Source organism: Ranitomeya imitator, chromosome 1 (genome assembly GCF_032444005.1).
Source record: "Ranitomeya imitator isolate aRanImi1 chromosome 1, aRanImi1.pri, whole genome shotgun sequence".
Classification (NCBI taxonomy): domain Eukaryota; kingdom Metazoa; phylum Chordata; class Amphibia; order Anura; family Dendrobatidae; genus Ranitomeya; species Ranitomeya imitator.
Genome location: NC_091282.1, coordinates 601349207 through 601363447, shown reverse-complemented (window position 1 = coordinate 601363447; position 14241 = coordinate 601349207).

The window sequence follows — 14241 nt, the reverse complement described above, 5'->3', positions numbered from 1 at the left end:
CTGTATGTAATGCTATGGCCTGGAGAATCCTACACTGGGCTGTGCTGCACTCTATGTAATGCTATGGCCTGGGGAATCCTACACTGTGTTGTGCTGCACTCTATGTAATGCTATGGCCTGGGGAATCCTACACTGTGTTGTGCTGCACTCTATGTAATGCTATGGGCTGGGGAATCCTACACTGGGCTGTGCTGCACTCTATGTAATGCTATGGCCTGGGGAATCCTACACTGGGCTGTGCTGCACTGTATGTAATGCTATGGCCTGGGGAATCCTACACTGGGCTGTGCTGCACTGTATGTAATGCTATGGGCTGGGGAATCCTACACTTGGCTGTGCTGCACTGTATGTAATGCTATGGCCTGGGGAATCCTACACTGGGCTGTGCTGCACTCTATGTAATGCTATGGCCTGGGGAATCCTACACTGGGCTGTGCTGCACTCTATGTAATGCTATGGCCTGGGGAATCCTACACTGGGCTGTGCTGCACTGTATGTAATGCTATGGCCTGGAGAATCCTACACTGGGCTGTGCTGCACTCTATGTAATGCTATGGCCTGGGGAATCCTACACTGTGTTGTGCTGCACTCTATGTAATGCTATGGGCTGGGGAATCCTACACTGGGCTGTGCTGCACTCTATGTAATGCTATGGCCTGGGGAATCCTACACTGGGCTGTGCTGCACTGTATGTAATGCTATGGCCTGGGGAATCCTACACTGGGCTGTGCTGCACTCTATGTAATGTTATGGGCTGGGGAATCCTACACTGGGCTGTGCTGCACTCTATGTAATACTATGGGCTGGGGAATCCTACACTGGGCTGTACTACACTGTATGTAATGCTATGGCCTGGGGAATCCTACACTGGGCTGTGCTACACTGTATGTAACGCTATGGCCTGGGGAATCCTACACTGGGCTGTGCTACACTGTATGTAATGCTATGGCCTGGGGAATCCTACACTGGGCTGTGCTGCACTCTATGTAATGCTATGGCCTGGGGAATCCTACACTGGGCTGTGCTGCACTGTATGTAATGCTATGGCCTGGGGAATCCTACACTGGGCTGTGCTGCACTCTATGTAATGCTATGGGCTGGGGAATCCTACACTGGGCTGTGCTGCACTCTATGTAATGCTATGGCCTGGGGAATCCTACACTGGGTTGTGCTAGACTGTATGTAACGCTATGGGCTGGGGAATCCTACACTGGGCTGTGCTGCACTCTATGTAATGCTATGGGCTGGGGAATCCTACACTGGGCTGTGCTGCACTCTATGTAATGCTATGGCCTGGGGAATCCTACACTGGGCTGTGCTGCACTCTATGTAATGTTATGGCCTGGGGAATCCTACACTGGGCTGTGCTGCACTGTATGTAATGCTATGGCCTGGGGAATCCTACACTGTGCTGCACTCTATGTAATGCTATGGGCTGGGGAATCCTACACTGGGCTGTGCTACACTGTATGTAATGCTATGGCCTGGGGAATCCTACACTGGGCTGTGCTGCTCTCTATGTAATGCTATGGCCTGGGGAATCCTACACTGGGCTATGCTGCACTGTATGTAATGCTATGGGCTGGGGAATCCTACACTGGGCTGTGCTGCACTCTATGTAATGCTATGGGCTGGGGAATCCTACACTGGGCTATGCTGCACTGTATGTAATGCTATGGGCTGGGGAATCCTACACTGGGCTGTGCTGCACTCTATGTAATGCTATGGGCTGGGGAATCCTACACTGGGCTGTGCTGCACTCTATGTAATGCTATGGGCTGGGGAATCCTACACTGGGCTATGCTGCACTGTATGTAATGCTATGGGCTGGGGAATCCTACACTGGGTTGTGCTGCACTCTATGTAATGCTATGGCCTGGGGAATCCTACACTGGGCTGTGCCGCACTCTATGTAATGCTATGGCCTGGGGAATCCTACACTGGGCTGTGCTACACTGTATGTAACGCTATGGCCTGGGGAATCCTACACTGGGCTGTGCTGCACTCTATGTAATGCTATGGCCTGGGGAATCCTACACTGGGCTGTGCTGCACTCTATGTAATGCTATGGGCTAGGGAATCCTACACTGGGCTGTGCTGCACTCTATGTAATGCTATGGGCTGGGGAATCCTACACTGGGCTGTGCTGCACTCTATGTAATGCTATGGCTTGGGGAATCCTACACTGGGCTGTACTGCACTCTATGTAATGCTATGGCCTGGGGAATCCTACACTGGGCTGCACTCTATGTAATGCTATGGCCTGGGGAATCCTACACTGGGCTGTGCTGCACTCTATGAAATGCTATGGCCTGGGGAATCCTACACTGGGCTGTGCTGCACTCTATGTAATGTTATGGCCTGGGGAATCCTACACTGGGCTGTGCTGCACTGTATGTAATGCTATGGCCTGGGGAATCCTACACTGTGCTGCACTCTATGTAATGCTATGGGCTGGGGAATCCTACACTGGGCTGTGCTACACTCTATGTAATGCTATGGCCTGGGGAATCCTACACTGGGCTGTGCTGCTCTCTATGTAATGCTATAGCCTGGGGAATCCTACACTGGGCTCTGCTGCGCTGTATGTAATGCTATGGCCTGGGGAATCCTACACTGGGCTCTGCTGCACTCTATGTAATGCTATGGCCTGGGGAATCCTACATTGGGCTGTACTGCACTCTATGTAATGCTATGGCCTGGGGAATCCTACACTGGGCTGTGCTGCACTGTATGTAATGCTATGGCCTGGGGAATCCTACACTGTGCTGCACTCTATGTAATGCTATGGGCTGGGGAATCCTACACTGGGCTCTGCTGCACTCTATGTAATGCTATGGCCTGGGGAATCCTACATTGGGCTGTACTGCACTCTATGTAATGCTATGGCCTGGGGAATCCTACACTGGGCTGTGCTGCACTGTATGTAATGCTATGGCCTGGGGAATCCTACACTGTGCTGCACTCTATGTAATGCTATGGGCTGGGGAATCCTACACTGGGCTGTGCTACACTCTATGTAATGCTATGGCCTGGGGAATCCTACACTGGGCTGTGCTGCTCTCTATGTAATGCTATAGCCTGGGGAATCCTACACTGGGCTCTGCTGCGCTGTATGTAATGCTATGGCCTGGGGAATCCTACACTGGGCTCTGCTGCACTCTATGTAATGCTATGGCCTGGGGAATCCTACATTGGGCTGTACTGCACTCTATGTAATGCTATGGCCTGGGGAATCCTACACTGGGCTGTGCTGCACTGTATGTAATGCTATGGCCTGGGGAATCCTACACTGTGCTGCACTCTATGTAATGCTATGGGCTGGGGAATCCTACACTGGGCTCTGCTGCACTCTATGTAATGCTATGGGCTGGGGAATCCTACACTGGGCTGTGCTGCACTCTATGTAATGCTATGGCCTGGGGAATCCTACACTGGGCTGCACTCTATGTAATGCTATGGCCTGGGGAATCCTACACTGGGCTGTGCTGCACTCTATGTAATGCTATGGCCTGGGGAATCCTACACTGGGCTCTGCTGCACTCTATGTAATGCTATGGCCTGGGGAATCCTACATTGGGCTGTACTGCACTCTATGTAATGCTATGGCCTGGGGAATCCTACACTGGGCTGTGCTGCACTCTATGTAATGCTATGGCCTGGGGAATCCTACACTGGGCTCTGCTGCACTCTATGTAATGCTATGGCCTGGGGAATCCTACATTGGGCTGTACTGCACTCTATGTAATGCTATGGCCTGGGGAATCCTACACTGGGCTGTGCTGCACTCTATGTAATGCTATGGCCTGGGGAATCCTACACTGGGCTCTGCTACACTGTATGTAATGCTATGGCCTGGGGAATCCTACACTGGGCTGTGCTGCTCTCTATGTAATGCTATGGCCTGGGGAATCCTACACTGGGCTATGCTGCACTGTATGTAATGCTATGGCCTGGGGAATCCTACACTGGGCTGTGCTGCACTCTATGTAATGCTATGGCCTGGGGAATCCTACACTGGGCTCTGCTACACTGTATGTAATGCTATGGCCTGGGGAATCCTACACTGGGCTGTGCTGCACTCTATGTAATGCTATGGCTTGGGGAATCCTACACTGGGCTGTGCTGCACTCTATGTAATGCTATGGGCTAGGGAATCCTACACTGGGCTGTGCTGCACTCTATGTAATACTATGGCCTGGGGAATCCTACACTGGGCTGTGCTGTATGTAATGCTATGGGCTGGGGAATCCTACACTGTGCTGCACTCTATGTAATGCTATGGGCTGGGGAATCCTACACTGGGCTGCACTCTATGTAATGCTATGGGCTGGGGAATCCTACACTGGGCTGTGCTGCACTCTATGTAATGCTATGGCCTGGGGAATCCTACACTGGGCTGCACTCTATGTAATGCTATGGCCTGGGGAATCCTACACTGGGCTGTGCTGCACTCTATGTAATGCTATGGCCTGGGGAATCCTACACTGGGCTGTGCTGCACTCTATGTAATGCTATGGCCTGGGGAATCCTACACTGGGCTGTGCTGCACTCTATGTAATGCTATGGGCTAGGGAATCCTACACTGGGCTGTGCTGCACTCTATGTAATGCTATGGGCTGGGGAATCCTACACTGGGCTGTGCTGCACTCTATGTAATGCTATGGCTTGGGGAATCCTACACTGGGCTGTGCTGCACTCTATGTAATGCTATGGGCTGGGGAATCCTACACTGTGCTGTGCTGCACTCTATGTAATGCTATGGCCTTGGGAATCCTACACTGGGCTGTGCTGCACTCTATGTAATGCTATGGCCTGGGGAATCCTACACTGGGCTCTGCTGCACTCTATGTAATGCTATGGCCTGGGTAATCCTACACTGGGCTCTGCTGCACTCTATGTAATGCTGTGGCCTGGGGAATCCTACACTGGGCTCTGCTGCACTCTATGTAATGCTATGGCCTGGGGAATCCTACACTGGGCTGTGCTGCACTCTATGTAATGCTATGGCCTGGGGAATCCTACATTGGGCTGTGCTGCACTCTATGTAATGCTATGGCCTGGGGAATCCTACACTGGGCTGTGCTACACTGTATGTAATGCTATGGCCTGGGGAATCCTACACTGGGCTGTGCTGCACTGTATGTAATGCTATGGCCTGGGGAATCCTACACTGGGCTGTGCTGCACTGTATGTAATGCTATGGCCTGGGGAATCCTACACTGGGCTGGGCTGCACTGTATGTAATGCTATGGCCTGGGGAATCCTACACTGGGCTGTGCTGCACTCTATGTAATGCTATGGGCTGGGGAATCCTACACTGGGCTGTGCTGCACTCTATGTAATGCTATGGCCTGGGGAATCCTACACTGGGTTGTGCTAGACTGTATGTAACGCTATGGGCTGGGGAATCCTACACTGGGCTGTGCTGCACTCTATGTAATGCTATGGCCTGGGGAATCCTACACTGGGCTGTGCTGCACTCTATGTAATGCTATGGCCTGGGGAATCCTACACTGGGCTGTGCTGCACTCTATGTAATGCTATGGCCTGGGGAATCCTACACTGGGCTGCACTCTATGTAATGCTATGGCCTGGGGAATCCTACACTGGGCTGTGCTGCACTCTATGTAATGCTATGGGCTGGGGAATCCTACACTGGGCTGTGCTGCACTCTATGTAATGCTATGGCCTGGGGAATCCTACACTGGGCTGTGCTGTTTGTAATGCTATGGGCTGGGGAATCCTACACTGGGCTGTGCTACACTCTATGTAATGCTATGGCCTGGGGAATCCTACACTGGGCTGTGCTGCTCTCTATGTAATGCTATAGCCTGGGGAATCCTACACTGGGCTCTGCTGCGCTGTATGTAATGCTATGGCCTGGGGAATCCTACACTGGGCTCTGCTGCACTCTATGTAATGCTATGGCCTGGGGAATCCTACATTGGGCTGTACTGCACTCTATGTAATGCTATGGCCTGGGGAATCCTACACTGGGCTGTGCTGCACTGTATGTAATGCTATGGCCTGGGGAATCCTACACTGTGCTGCACTCTATGTAATGCTATGGGCTGGGGAATCCTACACTGGGCTGTGCTGCACTCTATGTAATGCTATGGCCTGGGGAATCCTACACTGGGCTCTGCTACACTGTATGTAATGCTATGGCCTGGGGAATCCTACACTGGGCTGTGCTGCTCTCTATGTAATGCTATGGCCTGGGGAATCCTACACTGGGCTATGCTGCACTGTATGTAATGCTATGGGCTGGGGAATCCTACACTGGGCTGTGCTGCACTCTATGTAATGCTATGGCTTGGGGAATCCTACACTGGGCTGTGCTGCACTCTATGTAATGCTATGGGCTAGGGAATCCTACACTGGGCTGTGCTGCACTCTATGTAATACTATGGCCTGGGGAATCCTACACTGGGCTGTGCTGTATGTAATGCTATGGGCTGGGGAATCCTACACTGGGCTGCACTCTATGTAATGCTATGGGCTGGGGAATCCTACACTGGGCTGCACTGTATGTAATGCTATGGTCTGGGGAATCCTACACTGGGCTGTGCTGCACTGTATGTAATGCTATGGCCTGGGGAATCCTACACTGGGCTGTGCTGCACTCTAATGCTATGGCCTGGGGAATCCAACACTGGGCTGTGCTGCACTCTAATGCTATGGCCTGGGGAATCCAACACTGTGCTGTGCTGCACTCTATGTAATGCTATGGCCTGGGGAATCCTACACTGTGCTGTGCTGCACTCTATGTAATGCTATGGTCTGGGGAATCCTACACTGGGCTGTGCTGCACGGTATGTAATGCTATGGCCTGGGGAATCCTACACTGTGCTGTGCTGCACTCTATGTAATGCTATGGCCTGGGGAATCCTACACTGTGCTGTGCTGCACTCTATGTAATGCTATGGCCTGGGGAATCCTACACTGGGCTGTGCTGCACTCTATGTTATGCTATGGGCTGGGGAATCCTACACTGGGCTGTGCTGCACTCTATGTAATGCTATGGCCTGGGGAATCCTACACTGGGCTGTGCTACACTGTATGTAATGCTATGGCCTGGGGAATCCTACACTGGGCTGTGCTGCACTCTATGTAATGCTATGGCCTGGGGATCCTACACTGGGCTGTGCTGCACTCTATGTAATGCTATGGGCTGGGGAATCCTACACTGGGCTGTGCTGCACTCTTTGTAATGCTATGGCCTGGGGAATCCTACACTGGGCTGTGCTGCACTCTATGTAATGCTATGGCCTGGGGAATCCTACACTGGGCTGTGCTGCACTGTATGTAATGCTATGGCCTGGGGAATCCTACACTGGGCTGTGCTACACTGTATGTAATGCTATGGCCTGGGGAATCCTACACTGGGTTGTGCTGCACTCTATGTAATGCTATGGCCTGGGGAATCCTACACTGGGCTGTGCTGCACTGTATGTAATGCTATGGGCTGGGGAATCCTACACTGGGCTGTGCTGCACTCTATGTAATGCTATGGCCTGGGGAATCCTACACTGGGTTGTGCTGCACTCTATGTAATGCTATGGCCTGGGGAATCCTACACTGGGCTGTGCTGCACTGTATGTAACGCTATGGGCTGGGGAATCCTACACTGGGCTGTGCTGCACTCTATGTAATGCTATGGCCTGGGGAATCCTACACTGGGTTGTGCTGCACTCTATGTAATGCTATGGCCTGGGGAATCCTACACTGGGCTGTGCTGCACTGTATGTAATGCTATGGGCTGGGGAATCCTACACTGGGCTGTGCTGCACTCTATGTAATGCTATGGCCTGGGGAATCCTACACTGGGCTGAGCTGCACTCTATGTAATGCTATGGCCTGGGGAATCCTACACTGGGCTGTGCTGCACTCTATGTAATGCTATGGCCTGGGGAATCCTACACTGGGCTGTGCTGCACTGTATGTAACGCTATGGGCTGGGGAATCCTACACTGGGCTGTGCTACACTGTATGTAACGCTATGGGCTGGGGAATCCTACACTGGGCTGTGCTGCACTGTATGTAACGCTATGGCCTGGGGAATCCTACACTGTGTTGTGCTACACTGTATGTAACGCTATGGGCTGGGGAATCCTACACTGGGCTGTGCTACACTGTATGTAACGCTATGGGCTGGGGAATCCTACACTGTGTTGTGCTGCACTGTATGTAATGCTATGGCCTGGGGAATCCTACACTTGGCTGTGCTGCACTGTATGTAATGCTATGGCCTGGGGAATCCTGCACTTGGCTGTGCTGCACTCTGTGTAATGCTATGGCCTGGGGAATCCTACACTGGGCTGTGCTACACTGTATGTAATGCTATGGCCTGGGGAATCCTACACTTGGCTGTGCTGCACTGTATGTAATGCTATGGCCTGGGGAATCCTACACTGGGCTGTGCTACACTGTATGTAATGCTATGGCCTGGGGAATCCTACACTGGGCTGTGCTGCACTCTATGTAATGCTATGGGCTGGGGAATCCTACACTGGGCTGTGCTGCACTCTATGTAATGCTATGGCCTGGGGAATCCTACACTGGGCTGTGCTGCACTCTATGTAATGCTATGGCCTGGGGAATCCTACACTGGGCTGTGCTGCACTCTATGTAATGCTATGGCCTGGGGAATCCTACACTGGGCTGTGCTGCACTCTATGTAATGCTATGGGCTGGGGAATCCTACACTGGGCTGTGCTGCACTCTATGTAATGCTATGGCCTGGGGAATCGTACACTGTGCTGCACTCTATGTAATGCTATGGGCTGGGGAATCCTACACTGGGCTGTGCTACACTGTATGTAATGCTATGGCCTGGGGAATCCTACACTGGGCTGTGCTGCACTCTATGTAATGCTATGGCCTGGGGAATCCTATACTGGGCTATGCTGCACTGTATGTAATGCTATGGGCTGGGGAATCCTACACTGGGCTGTGCTGCACTCTATGTAATGCTATGGGCTGGGGAATCCTACACTGGGCTATGCTGCACTGTATGTAATGCTATGGGCTGGGGAATCCTACACTGGGCTGTGCTGCACTCTATGTAATGCTATGGCCTGGGGAATCCTACACTGGGCTGTGCCGCACTCTATGTAATGCTATGGCCTGGGGAATCCTACACTGGGCTGTACTGCACTCTATGTAATGCTATGGCCTGGGGAATCCTACACTGGGCTGCACTCTATGTAATGCTATGGCCTGGGGAATCCTACACTGGGCTGTGCTGCACTCTATGTAATGCTATGGCCTGGGGAATCCTACACTGGGCTGTGCTGCACTCTATGTAATGCTATGGCCTGGGGAATCCTACACTGGGCTGTGCTGCACTCTATGTAATGCTATGGCCTGGGGAATCCTACACTGGGCTGTGCTGCACTCTATGTAATGCTATGGGCTAGGGAATCCTACACTGGGCTGTGCTGCACTCTATGTAATGCTATGGCCTGGGGAATCCTACACTGGGCTGTGCTGCACTCTATGTAATGCTATGGGCTGGGGAATCCTACACTGTGCTGTGCTGCACTCTATGTAATGCTATGGCCTGGGGAATCCTACACTGGGCTGTGCTGCACTCTATGTAATGCTATGGCCTGGGGAATCCTACACTGGGCTCTGCTGCACTGTATGTAATGCTATGGCCTGGGGAATCCTACACTGGGCTGTGCTGCACTCTATGTAATGCTATGGCCTGGGGAATCCTACACTGGGCTCTGCTGCACTGTATGTAATGCTATGGCCTGGGGAATTCTACACTGGGCTGTGCTGCACTCTATGTAATGCTATGGCCTGGGGAATCCTACACTGTGCTGTGCTGCACTCTATGTAATGCTATGGCCTGGGGAATCCTACACTGGGCTGTGCTGCACTCTATGTAATGCTATGGGCTGGGGAATCCTACACTGGGCTGTGCTGCACTGTATGTAATGCTATGGCCTGGGGAATCCTACACTGGGCTGTGCTGCACTCTATGTAATGCTATGGCCTGGGGAATCCTACAATGGGCTGTGCTGCACTCTATGTAATGCTATGGCTTGGGGAATCCTACACTGGGCTGTGCTGCACTCTATGTAATGCTATGGGCTAGGGAATCCTACACTGGGCTGTGCTGCACTCTATGTAATACTATGGCCTGGGGAATCCTACACTGGGCTGTGCTGTATGTAATGCTATGGGCTGGGGAATCCTACACTGGGCTGCACTCTATGTAATGCTATGGGCTGGGGAATCCTACACTGGGCTGCACTGTATGTAATGCTATGGTCTGGGGAATCCTACACTGGGCTGTGCTGCACTGTATGTAATGCTATGGCCTGGGGAATCCTACACTGGGCTGTGCTGCACTCTATGTAATGCTATGGGCTGGGGAATCCTACACTGGGCTGTGCTGCACTCTATGTAATGCTATGGCCTGGGGAATCCTACACTGGGCTGTGCTGTTTGTAATGCTATGGGCTGGGGAATCCTACACTGGGCTGTGCTACACTCTATGTAATGCTATGGCCTGGGGAATCCTACACTGGGCTGTGCTGCTCTCTATGTAATGCTATAGCCTGGGGAATCCTACACTGGGCTCTGCTGCGCTGTATGTAATGCTATGGCCTGGGGAATCCTACACTGGGCTCTGCTGCACTCTATGTAATGCTATGGCCTGGGGAATCCTACATTGGGCTGTACTGCACTCTATGTAATGCTATGGCCTGGGGAATCCTACACTGGGCTGTGCTGCACTGTATGTAATGCTATGGCCTGGGGAATCCTACACTGTGCTGCACTCTATGTAATGCTATGGGCTGGGGAATCCTACACTGGGCTGTGCTGCACTCTATGTAATGCTATGGCCTGGGGAATCCTACACTGGGCTCTGCTACACTGTATGTAATGCTATGGCCTGGGGAATCCTACACTGGGCTGTGCTGCTCTCTATGTAATGCTATGGCCTGGGGAATCCTACACTGGGCTATGCTGCACTGTATGTAATGCTATGGGCTGGGGAATCCTACACTGGGCTGTGCTGCACTCTATGTAATGCTATGGCTTGGGGAATCCTACACTGGGCTGTGCTGCACTCTATGTAATGCTATGGGCTAGGGAATCCTACACTGGGCTGTGCTGCACTCTATGTAATACTATGGCCTGGGGAATCCTACACTGGGCTGTGCTGTATGTAATGCTATGGGCTGGGGAATCCTACACTGGGCTGCACTCTATGTAATGCTATGGGCTGGGGAATCCTACACTGGGCTGCACTGTATGTAATGCTATGGTCTGGGGAATCCTACACTGGGCTGTGCTGCACTGTATGTAATGCTATGGCCTGGGGAATCCTACACTGGGCTGTGCTGCACTCTAATGCTATGGCCTGGGGAATCCAACACTGGGCTGTGCTGCACTCTAATGCTATGGCCTGGGGAATCCAACACTGTGCTGTGCTGCACTCTATGTAATGCTATGGCCTGGGGAATCCTACACTGTGCTGTGCTGCACTCTATGTAATGCTATGGTCTGGGGAATCCTACACTGGGCTGTGCTGCACGGTATGTAATGCTATGGCCTGGGGAATCCTACACTGTGCTGTGCTGCACTCTATGTAATGCTATGGCCTGGGGAATCCTACACTGTGCTGTGCTGCACTCTATGTAATGCTATGGCCTGGGGAATCCTACACTGGGCTGTGCTGCACTCTATGTTATGCTATGGGCTGGGGAATCCTACACTGGGCTGTGCTGCACTCTATGTAATGCTATGGCCTGGGGAATCCTACACTGGGCTGTGCTACACTGTATGTAATGCTATGGCCTGGGGAATCCTACACTGGGCTGTGCTGCACTCTATGTAATGCTATGGCCTGGGGATCCTACACTGGGCTGTGCTGCACTCTATGTAATGCTATGGGCTGGGGAATCCTACACTGGGCTGTGCTGCACTCTTTGTAATGCTATGGCCTGGGGAATCCTACACTGGGCTGTGCTGCACTCTATGTAATGCTATGGCCTGGGGAATCCTACACTGGGCTGTGCTGCACTGTATGTAATGCTATGGCCTGGGGAATCCTACACTGGGCTGTGCTACACTGTATGTAATGCTATGGCCTGGGGAATCCTACACTGGGTTGTGCTGCACTCTATGTAATGCTATGGCCTGGGGAATCCTACACTGGGCTGTGCTGCACTGTATGTAATGCTATGGGCTGGGGAATCCTACACTGGGCTGTGCTGCACTCTATGTAATGCTATGGCCTGGGGAATCCTACACTGGGTTGTGCTGCACTCTATGTAATGCTATGGCCTGGGGAATCCTACACTGGGCTGTGCTGCACTGTATGTAACGCTATGGGCTGGGGAATCCTACACTGGGCTGTGCTGCACTCTATGTAATGCTATGGCCTGGGGAATCCTACACTGGGTTGTGCTGCACTCTATGTAATGCTATGGCCTGGGGAATCCTACACTGGGCTGTGCTGCACTGTATGTAATGCTATGGGCTGGGGAATCCTACACTGGGCTGTGCTGCACTCTATGTAATGCTATGGCCTGGGGAATCCTACACTGGGCTGAGCTGCACTCTATGTAATGCTATGGCCTGGGGAATCCTACACTGGGCTGTGCTGCACTCTATGTAATGCTATGGCCTGGGGAATCCTACACTGGGCTGTGCTGCACTGTATGTAACGCTATGGGCTGGGGAATCCTACACTGGGCTGTGCTACACTGTATGTAACGCTATGGGCTGGGGAATCCTACACTGGGCTGTGCTGCACTGTATGTAACGCTATGGCCTGGGGAATCCTACACTGTGTTGTGCTACACTGTATGTAACGCTATGGGCTGGGGAATCCTACACTGGGCTGTGCTACACTGTATGTAACGCTATGGGCTGGGGAATCCTACACTGTGTTGTGCTGCACTGTATGTAATGCTATGGCCTGGGGAATCCTACACTTGGCTGTGCTGCACTGTATGTAATGCTATGGCCTGGGGAATCCTGCACTTGGCTGTGCTGCACTCTGTGTAATGCTATGGCCTGGGGAATCCTACACTGGGCTGTGCTACACTGTATGTAATGCTATGGCCTGGGGAATCCTACACTTGGCTGTGCTGCACTGTATGTAATGCTATGGCCTGGGGAATCCTACACTGGGCTGTGCTACACTGTATGTAATGCTATGGCCTGGGGAATCCTACACTGGGCTGTGCTGCACTCTATGTAATGCTATGGGCTGGGGAATCCTACACTGGGCTGTGCTGCACTCTATGTAATGCTATGGCCTGGGGAATCCTACACTGGGCTGTGCTGCACTCTATGTAATGCTATGGCCTGGGGAATCCTACACTGGGCTGTGCTGCACTCTATGTAATGCTATGGCCTGGGGAATCCTACACTGGGCTGTGCTGCACTCTATGTAATGCTATGGGCTGGGGAATCCTACACTGGGCTGTGCTGCACTCTATGTAATGCTATGGCCTGGGGAATCGTACACTGTGCTGCACTCTATGTAATGCTATGGGCTGGGGAATCCTACACTGGGCTGTGCTACACTGTATGTAATGCTATGGCCTGGGGAATCCTACACTGGGCTGTGCTGCACTCTATGTAATGCTATGGCCTGGGGAATCCTATACTGGGCTATGCTGCACTGTATGTAATGCTATGGGCTGGGGAATCCTACACTGGGCTGTGCTGCACTCTATGTAATGCTATGGGCTGGGGAATCCTACACTGGGCTATGCTGCACTGTATGTAATGCTATGGGCTGGGGAATCCTACACTGGGCTGTGCTGCACTCTATGTAATGCTATGGCCTGGGGAATCCTACACTGGGCTGTGCCGCACTCTATGTAATGCTATGGCCTGGGGAATCCTACACTGGGCTGTACTGCACTCTATGTAATGCTATGGCCTGGGGAATCCTACACTGGGCTGCACTCTATGTAATGCTATGGCCTGGGGAATCCTACACTGGGCTGTGCTGCACTCTATGTAATGCTATGGCCTGGGGAATCCTACACTGGGCTGTGCTGCACTCTATGTAATGCTATGGCCTGGGGAATCCTACACTGGGCTGTGCTGCACTCTATGTAATGCTATGGCCTGGGGAATCCTACACTGGGCTGTGCTGCACTCTATGTAATGCTATGGGCTAGGGAATCCTACACTGGGCTGTGCTGCACTCTATGTAATGCTATGGCCTGGGGAATCCTACACTGGGCTGTGCTG